This window comes from Perca flavescens, chromosome 18 (genome assembly GCF_004354835.1).
Source record: "Perca flavescens isolate YP-PL-M2 chromosome 18, PFLA_1.0, whole genome shotgun sequence".
Lineage (NCBI taxonomy): Eukaryota > Metazoa > Chordata > Actinopteri > Perciformes > Percidae > Perca > Perca flavescens.
This window is the reverse complement of record NC_041348.1, coordinates 11,419,025-11,429,024: the sequence shown is the minus strand read 5'-3', so window position 1 is coordinate 11,429,024 and position 10,000 is coordinate 11,419,025. Positions and strand designations below refer to the sequence as shown.

At 42.2% G+C, this 10,000-nt stretch overlaps 1 protein-coding gene across 1 annotated transcript in view; it reads right to left on the bottom strand.

Moving 5' to 3' along the window:
• The window catches only part of bcl11bb (BCL11 transcription factor B b), a 29,188-nt gene that overhangs the window by 9,928 nt on the left and 9,260 nt on the right, over positions 1–10,000 (bottom strand). The window lies entirely within an intron of this gene.

The following is a 10,000-nucleotide window of genomic DNA, read 5'->3' as shown; positions in this document are numbered from 1 at the left end:
CATGTGTATACAGTATGCATGTGTTTGCATGTATATATGCCCATTCTCATTGTGTGTGTATCTCGGTCTACCATTCTGTGACAGGGTGGTATATTCTTTCAGCAGTAGTAATCATCCCCAGCTGGCTTTTGCCCACTGGAGCCAAGCAGCCAGTCCCACTTAACTAGCAGCCCACAGGAAAATACCACCGTGGCCCTCAATGAAGCACACAGACCCTTCCAACCCAATCAGCCCGCTATAAAACTTGCCCCTCGCATGCTTTAGACATGGCGTAAAGTGCGTTCCAGTGATTGGGAAAGAGAGCCTGAACATTCATGATCTTATTCACTATTACTCCAGTATTAGTATCACACCATTTCTCCAGTTTAATATGTAGTTCTGGCTATAAGTCTGTGAGAGCGTCCTGGGCGCCCAGATAGCTCAGCTGGTAGAGCCGGCGCCCAGAGTTCGACTCCGACCTGTGGCCCCAAAAATAATCTTTAAAAAAAACGTCTGTGAGAGGATACAGTGTTTTTTCTTTTTTTTCTCAAGCTCGAAAAACAAAGCAGAGGCTGCGAGAGGGCGCAGGAGTGTTGCATCATTTGACACCAATTTGCAAGCTATCTAATTAGTGTTAGCTTACTAAACCGAAGCAACAAAAGGGGATTGTGTAAAAAATTTTAAAAAATGGATCACAGATATTTAGCTCTCTTTATTTAACTGCTCTGCTCAATCTTGGAAAAGAGGTTGCGGAGCCCATTTTGAAAAGCAGGATGTGGGTGTGTTGGAACTCTTGAAGCAATAGTTTGACCGCTTATTCGCTTTCTTGCCTCTTTCCTTCTCATAGTTGTCCGTTAAATATAAGGCAACATCCGGGAGCTGGTGAGGTTAGCCGAATTATAAAACCGACACGTTGTGGTTTTTACAGGGGGTTATGCGCCGGACTGTTTCTCGCATTGGAGCGGTGACTTCCTGGAGCCTTTTTTTCCGTTGTTTTTACAGTTTGCAGCTCAGTTTTTTGTACTGAAACAAACAAGCTATAACATGCTAATTAGTGAGACGTAGAAGTGCTGGTAGGTGGATTTTGTTACTTTTGAACAGAATCAGGCTAGCGGTTTCCCCCTGTTTCCAGTCTTTGTGCTAAGCTAAGATAGTCAACTGACTGCAGCTCCATCTTTACTGTACAGAGATGGTATCTTTGCATCAAGGAAGTAAAGTAAAAAAGCGCATTTCCCAAAAATGTCAAACTTTCAATCATTTCATCTGTACGTATCTGTATTTCGTCTTGAGCTGTATGCTCAAGTTCCACCTTAATGTAACGTGTAGCAGTATGTGAGACCGCCTTAAAAGAAAGATGCAGATGATAATTATTTTACAGTCTGTTTTATGTAAATAGTTTAAATTTTGACTATTTAAGATATTATGTGCAAAATCGGGCAACGTGAGACTCTCTTTGTGTTCTCCACAGTCTACCCATTTCCCTCTCTATCTCTCTCTCTCATCTATAAGCTCCTGATGGGATCGAGTGAAGGCCGGCAGGCACAACATTATTAGCATTGCAACGGTCATGTCTCCAGGTGAATTCTGTTCTCTCTCATGTGTCCTGATACATACTCAGGTGTGTCAAACTGTCTCTTTGCTTGTCTCTGACAACGAACCTTGAGTGCTCCACACACACACACACACACACACACACACACACACACACACACACACACACACACACACACACAAAGATAGATTAATCTCTCAACATACACACCCATCACATATTTATGTAGTGACATTTGTGTGTGTGTGTGTGTGTGTGTGTGTGTGTGTGTGTGTGTGTGTGTGTGTGTGTGTGTGTGTGTGTGTGTGTGTGTGTTGTGTGCGTGAGATGGGCCTGACTTTAGCCTCAGGCCTCCCCCTGTGGGTTCCGTGTGGCTTCTCCCTCTTTCTATCCCTCTGTCCTTTCTTTCTTTCTCGTTTTCTCTCTGTCCTTCTGGCTGTTATCACGCTGATACATTTCCTGCTTCTGGCACAGCTCCTGCATAGCTTATGGTTAAAGAAAAGCTTTCATCTATCCAGTGCCTTCAGGACACACACACACAAACACACTCACACCCACTCTCACACACACACATACAAGCGCCGGTACGGGTCGGCGCTGCCCCGCCAGACCACAGGCCCAGACAAGCTCCGCTGGCACCAATCACCCTGATAACATCTTAGGCTTTATTTCATTTTGGCTCGCTCTGTTCTGCTCTGGAAAAGACAGACTCAGAGGGCTTTCTGGAAAATATGAATTACGGCAGAATACAGGCAGAGTGTAGCCTCTTTTCCTTGAGCAGATAACTCCCCTGTCTGCAATGCCATCTATGGACATGACAGTGCAAGCCCTCTTTCATCCAAAAGTCAGTCCAGAGTTCCCTTTTCTCATTGACGGCAGTACAAGTTTTATGAGTTTAAGTATAAGTAAAAAAAGAGTTAACATATAACACATTCACATGTCTAGAGAATAAAGGCAGAAGGGCGAGTGTTGGTTCACCCAAAATATAAAAGAATCTAACCATGCAACAGTTTGGGTTTTATTTTACCCAGGTTTTGAGATATTCCTGTAATATTTCTGCCTCCACACATCCATACCTTTCTGTGGTGCTCGCAGCATTTAAAAATATGTTTGAAATATTCAACATCAATGTGTCTTTCCAAATAAAATGTCCCTGCTACTCTGGATAATGCACAGACGGACATCTCTGTTAACAGTAAGCACTGGAAATGGAACTACTTTCTACCATAAAAAAAAAAATTGTTCACTGTGACGCTGTTTCTGAAATGAGATGTTGCTATTCAAGTTTTTTTTTAATGTTTTTAAAGTGCCTTTTTAAATGCCTTGCATTGTTGTGGAGGTAGACATCTCAGAGACGTATTTTTCAAAACCTCAATTTTTTTTTTTTTTAACTGACCCTTTAAAATTACATTAGAAATTAGTTCTATGCTTTTGCCTTTTTTTTAAGTTTTTTTCCCCTTCATTCAACTGTGCCACTGCGTATACCAGATTACTAAACTGTGTATCAATGTTGTATCAATATATAACATGTTTGTACTGCTCCTGGCACACCCTAGACCCCCCCCCCACCTACATCTAAGTGACAAACCAACAGAAAGGCAGCCTACGTTCATCATGTGTTTGTGTCTACCGTTCCCTCTCGGAGTAATTGCTGGAGACAAATAAGTGGATGAAATAAGGGCAATCGTAAGAGTACCATGAAAGGCTTTCAATATCTCTTGCGGTGAAGCAGCCTGTAAAAAGGAAAATACGGCCATAAACGCTGTCTCCTCATTTTCTTCTCCCACAATCCCACCCAATCTGAGCAGGACGCTAATAAGATAAGAGGAAAGGAACAACAACAGCGTAGCAAGTAGGATTACCCATGTCTGATTTGCTAACAAGCACCATCTCTTTTCCTTTTCACAAATACTAATGGTAGCTCCCTTTTCTCCTCCCAAAGGCAAACACACACTATTTTTCTATAGAAAAACACGAGTGAACGTCCCCGGTCAGAAAATCTCCCCCATTTACTCCTGAAAAAGGCGTATTATATGTTATGCATTAATGTCTGGCAGACTGCACAATAGCTGAACACACACAGACACATGAGGATTGTATCTGCACGTCCATCATGAAGACCTGAAGGGTTCTCTAGAAGTGGTTCAACAGCGGCAGGAAGGTATACAAGTCGCTGAGCAGGTTCTCGTTCGGGCTCGTGAAAGTGTACATACGTACGCATGCATGCTAATACTGTCATTACAGTAGGATCTTTGTAAAAAAATTTTTTTTAAAAAGTACATTACTCAGCACCGATGATGGCACACCTGCTACCAAATGTCACAGCCAGAGAGGAGAGGCGAGGGGAAACTCGAGTAACTACAGTGCAGCAGTCAAATTACCTTGATTATAGCTATTTTTGCAAAGAACATAAACACATTCACAGATTCCCACTCACACAAGACAACTTATGGTCCATAGCAGAGAAACCATGAAGTTCACATCAGCACTTCACTCAAAAATCAACACAAAGCAGCGTGTTTGTGTTGAATACCAAAGCGCCATCATCACTCTCCATGCGTAGCGGGGACGGGGTGTGAGGTTTCTAATGCCTCCTAAGTAAGGCTGTTAAGGAGCAAAGAGTCCACACATCTGGAAGACACAGTCAGTCGGCACATGCTGAAAGTTAGCGGTGGCGCTCGCAGTCCAAATTAGTGGCGAGTTTTATTCCCCCGCTGTGGTAGGAAAATATCAAATCTGCTGCCATATGAGTGCCATAAAGCTGGCTGTGGAGTGTTTGATGCCTTTATGTGGGAGCCCTTAAGCTGTGTGTGTATGTGCATGTGTCTGTGTGTGTGCACGAGTGTGTTTGGTGGAAGATGCAGGCTTTAATGTGAGATTGGAGTCATTGTATGCATTCCAGCATGCAAACATGTTTCGTCTGCGTGGCTCTGTGTGTGTATTCCTGCATGCATGTTGAGTTTACATTTTTCGGCATTAACATTGTCTGTGTGTGTGTGTGTGTGCGTGTGTGTGTGTGTGTGTGTCAGGTGGCAGTGGCGGTGTGCATGTGCAGCTGTGTCATTTTAGCAGCTCTTATAGACCTAGTTGACCCTACTGGATATAGCAGACAGACAGACACAAGCAGAGTCAGACGGCCCCTAGGGTGGTCCTGTCTGAGGCGCACTGTTATGGGCTAACAACTCTAGGGGCCCATACACAGGCAGGAACACGTATACTGTAATTGTACACACACACACACACACACACACACACACACACACACACACACAGATGTGTATGTGAACACAATTACACGTAGATGCTTAGAGACATACAAGTGGTGAATTAATGACTGCAAACTGAAATTTATTTCTAATTTGTCCTTGATTTTGAAGGAATAAGTTTTCTTTGTGGTGTTTTCCTCAGGATCACCATCACTGCTCATCTGCTAATCGTAGGAAGTCTTTCATTAATTTGTATGTATTTATGTTGAAATGCAATGGCAAATAAAGTTGTTTGCATGCAGTGAATTGTTTGCTTTTAGATTAAATCAGTGCCTACAAGTGGCTGTGCATGGCTGGCTGCAGAGGTTTATACAGGGGGATTCATATGCAGCATCCTGCAATGCACGTGCAATTGTACGCATGCAAAAACAAAATGCGTAAAATTATTGATTGATCTCGCATGAATTTGTATTTATTTCTCTTTTTTTTTTAAACGGCATAAAAATGTTTAAAAAATAAAATTCAGGCCTGGCTTGTGTATCACATTGCAGTAGGAAAAAGCATTCAAATATAAACCTCTAAAAGGAGCATCCTCTATTCTATTTCTGAGCAACGGTATTGTCTATAAAGTCCAATAATCTGTATAATGTTAAATTATGAAATACATTCATCTTTTAAATACCTAACATCACTATATCTTGTTCCCTACTTTCTCTTTTCCACTAATTCATTTCAAAAGTGCAAAAAAGAACACATGAGAAGGAGATACTGTATCATGAATGAGTCTGTGTTATTTGAAATAATTTTCTCTTTTTTTCCCATAGAGGAATTAGGAAATATTTGACACACATACACACACACACACACACACACACACACACACACACACACACACACACACACACACACAAAATGAAAATGAAGATATGAATAGATACACATGCCTAACAGCAGACACAAGATAAATTCCCTGGCAAGTATTCAAAACACTCCTGTAAGAACACATAAACACACAGACTGCATCAAAAATGCAAAAGCATGAACATACACACACACACACACACACACACACACACACACACACACACACACACACACACACACTGTCACCATGTAACCCCTAATCACAACCCCAGAGCTTGGACATCAAATGAAGCAAGTTTTTTTTTTTAAATCATCAGGAGTAATTAACGCATTTTCATATGCAAATGTGATTAATGCAAAACTACAAAGTCATTATGCAAATCGACTTTTCCTTGAGCCTCTGTACAAATATTCGCAGCTCAAATCAGGGATCAGTCTCGCCATCTTTCTTTTTTTATCTCTTACCCCTCTCTCCCTCTCCCTCTATCTCTCTCTCTCTCTCTCTCTCTCTCTCTCGCTCTTGGAGGAGAGATAATGCGTAAGTAGCATGTGAAGTTATTTCTAACTCACACAGTGTGTGTGTTTTCATGCGATGGGCCGGGGCTATGGCATTACGCCGCCTGCCTACTGATTACTGGCTGCTTGGCACTGGAGCGAGACAGGGAAGCCGGCGTACAGGGGAAGGTATGAATATGCAAAAGCCTGATTGCTTTTCATGATTAAAGCCTATTTAATATGGAAATGAGAGCAAGCCAGGTGATTAAAAGGAGCATTGGGTGGTGGGGCAAAAAGAAAAAAGAAAAGATGTGGGGGTGAGGGGGGGAGAAACAGAGAGAGGGAAGAAGAGAAGAGAGAAGAGAGAGAGAGACACCTTCAAATCCACACCGGTGGCGAGGTGCGTAAACTGGAATGTCACGGCTATTCAGCGGAAGCGAAACTTAGTGTTGAACATTGCAGATTTGACCTCTTTGGGCACAAACATGATTGATACGTTTTGTAAGTTACACCACAGCTTTTCATCCAGAAACCACCATGAGTCATTTCAGGTGTAAAAACAAAATCTCTCATTGCCCATTGGCTCAAGAAAAAAAACGCTGATTTTATCACGTTCAAATGCTCCCGTGCATTCAGACCCATTTTCACACCTGCAAAAACATGTATGTGTGACAGTTTTAAAGTGATTAAGATTCTTTGATCATAAATTCGGTTCAGTATCGGTATCAAATTGAGTAGCTTCCCACCAAACCAAACGACGAAACCAATGTAGAACTCTCAGCCTAACACAGTGATATATATACCCCTAAAAAGTGAGAGCAGTGAGATCAGAGGTGGCCGGAGAGATAAAGAGAGAGAGGTGTTTGAGGGTGTCGCTGTCGTCTCATGAAATATTTACCGTGTGTGTGTGTTTGTGAGTGAGAAAGAACGAAAGATACAGATACAGAGACAGGTTGTCATGATGTGACTTCGCCCTTATGTGCTGGATGTCTTAAAGTGCTCCGAGGGGGCCCGGCAGCCGTCCTGGGATGGGTTCAAAGCAGGGCCAGGGTCGTCTTAGCGTGGTAACGCTCCCCTAGCGACAACCTCTCGCTTGCCTGGTGACACGCATCATTCTTCACAGACGTTGCACACACTCACATGCACAAATTCATACGAGGCACACGCACATATTAACATACTCTGACAAAGCCAACACGTATACACACAGAGTGCATGCATCAGCAAGAGAAACGCAAGTAAGAAAAAAATAGGGCACAGAAGGGCCATTTTTCATTTACACAGAGTGTACGAGTGAGTGTGTGTGTGTGTGCGTGTGCGTGTGTGTGTGTGTGTGTGTGTGTGTGTGTGTGTGTGTGTGTGTTGCACCTTTTGGGGTTGAATGTGCTAGCCTTGCAGCATGTTTGCAGTTTAAGCAAGCAGGCTGACAGACAAAGAGGCCAGACAGGATGTTATAAAACACAACCAGGTGAAAAAAAAAAAAGAACTATCCAGGAGAGGAGAGGGTTAACTGTTATGCATATAGCACAAGCATTTCATGCATGCAAGAGTACATCATGACTACATTTCTGTAAGGGTGTGCAGGTTTGTGTTATTTTTGGTGCATATTTCTTCAACACTTGTACTGCAAATGTGTGTGTGTGTGTGTGTGTGTGTGTGTGTGTGTGTGTGTGTGTGTGTGTGTGTGTGTGTGTTCTGGCTGCAAAGCTCTTAGTACCACATGCAAGCAAATGTGATGAAAATTCCTTGTGTGTGTGTGTGTGTGTGTGTGTGTGTGTGTGTGTGTGTGTGTGTGTGTGTGTGTGTGTGTGTGTGTGTGTGTGTGTGTGTGTGTGTGTGCGTGCTGCTAACACATTGGTCTTAATTGGACCTAATAATGTAATCTAATTTGGTTGAAACTTGAGACTGCCTTGAGTGGCAATCTAATGTGTCGAACAAAGCTCTCCTCCTCTCTTTCATTTGGGGCTTTGAGTGCTTTCATGTCCTGTGCTCTTAGTGATAAGACTGTCTGAGTGACTAACCGGCTGCCGCTCCAACAGGCTGACTCACTCACTCACTCACTCACTCACTCACTAACTAAATGTTTTTCCTCTGACCACCACAACAGACAAACTGCCACAGAAAATGCATTGTCTTTTTCATTACATAAGCTTCCACAAGTGTTTTATTTTATTTTTCTTATTTTCTTATTTTATTTTATTACCCTGTGGCTAATGCGCTATGTACTGCACTTTGGTCAGCGCGAGCTGTTTTTAAATGTGCTATAGAAATAAACTTTACTTACTTACCTGGTTTTTTTTTAATTTTTTTTCTTTTAGTTGGGTTGCTGCAAAAGGCCGTTTAAAACTCACTCAGTTTCAAAGTGTAACTAAACAAATGAGACAAGCAAAAACTCACATTTACAATCTAACAGCGTGGGCTGTCTTAACTTTTTCGAAATGAAACGCAATGACGAATTATCACTTTCTCCCTTGTATATTTTTGATTGAAATAATTGCTTCAAAATTCCCCTGGTTTTATTTTTTTAAATATTAGCTGTGACATCCAAAACTGCGCTGTCACATATTGTTTGTGATCTCCTTCAATATATTTTTCCCCACTGCAAAAGATCGCGCGCGCGCACACACACACACACACACACACACACACACACACACACACACACACACACACACAGCATGCCGGCCACACAGAAACTGTGCATATGTTCTGATTTCTGTTGTGATGACAAAAGATGTCCACACCAGCTTTAATTCTGAAATCAACTAAAAGTGTCTATAGTCTACAATGATCTGTGTCCCACAAACTTTGTCCATTTAAGGGACTTTTCAAAATATGAAAGCCTAATCTTTAAATTCATACAGTCAAAACTGAATGCATGTGTGACATACAAAACTACATTTAAACTACAGTCAGTGTAAAAGTCTCTTCCTTCACACAAGTATAACTAACGGATAAAGCTCTTGTGTTTTCTGTGTTTTACATTCCCTTTATGTACTTATTTTTAATTAGAATAGTATCACAACTCTAATGTGTGAATTTTACAGCATAACAATGTTTACTGTCTTAAATGTGCATTCATATAATATGATATGATGCAAGTCCACCCTTTACTATTTAAGTCTCTCCATACCAGTTTAAGACACTGTGGTGACCAGTTTCTGTGCTAACTGTATAATCTTTTACATGTGATTCTGGCTGGTAACTTCTTTAATACAGCCGTCTCCCTCCTCTAACCAAGTCCCTCTTAGTCTATTGGAGTCAGTGTAATCCTGGATAGTCTTCCCAGCTCTCGGGTGTGATGGTGACTGTCTCGTCTGATAACTTTGAACTGGTTTCCCTGCAGCGCTGGCAGTCTACAGGCCTCGAACCCCCCACCACCACCACCCCACCACCCCACCACCCCACCACCCCCTCACAGCCAGATGAACGGCCTTGCTGCTTTATTAATCCCCTTCTCCTCACCACGCACACAGATGAATTTTAATCAGCTTTCTTAACCTCTTTTTTTTTCATATGCTGCAGGATTTCTTTACAAACGCTTAGACACATTGCAATCACACGAGAAACACACACACACACACACACACATACATACATGCACACACTGGGGGCGGCTCCTCTATCACCTTTTTCCTCGCCTTTCACAATTGGTTTCAGCTGAAGAAGTCCTTCAGGCCTGCCAGTGTGTGTTTGTTTGGTGTGTGTTATATTGAGTGCATGTGTGTGTGTGTGTGTGTGTGTGTGTGTGTGTGTGTGTGTGTGTGTTATTTTACTTAGAATGGAGCAGAATAGACATACAGTGCGGCTCTCACTCACTCTAATGAAATCATCCCAGGCTACATTAATCCCTCCTGAAGGCCACTGTCAAAATAACAAGCAGCTGGAATTCTTTAAAGAGAGC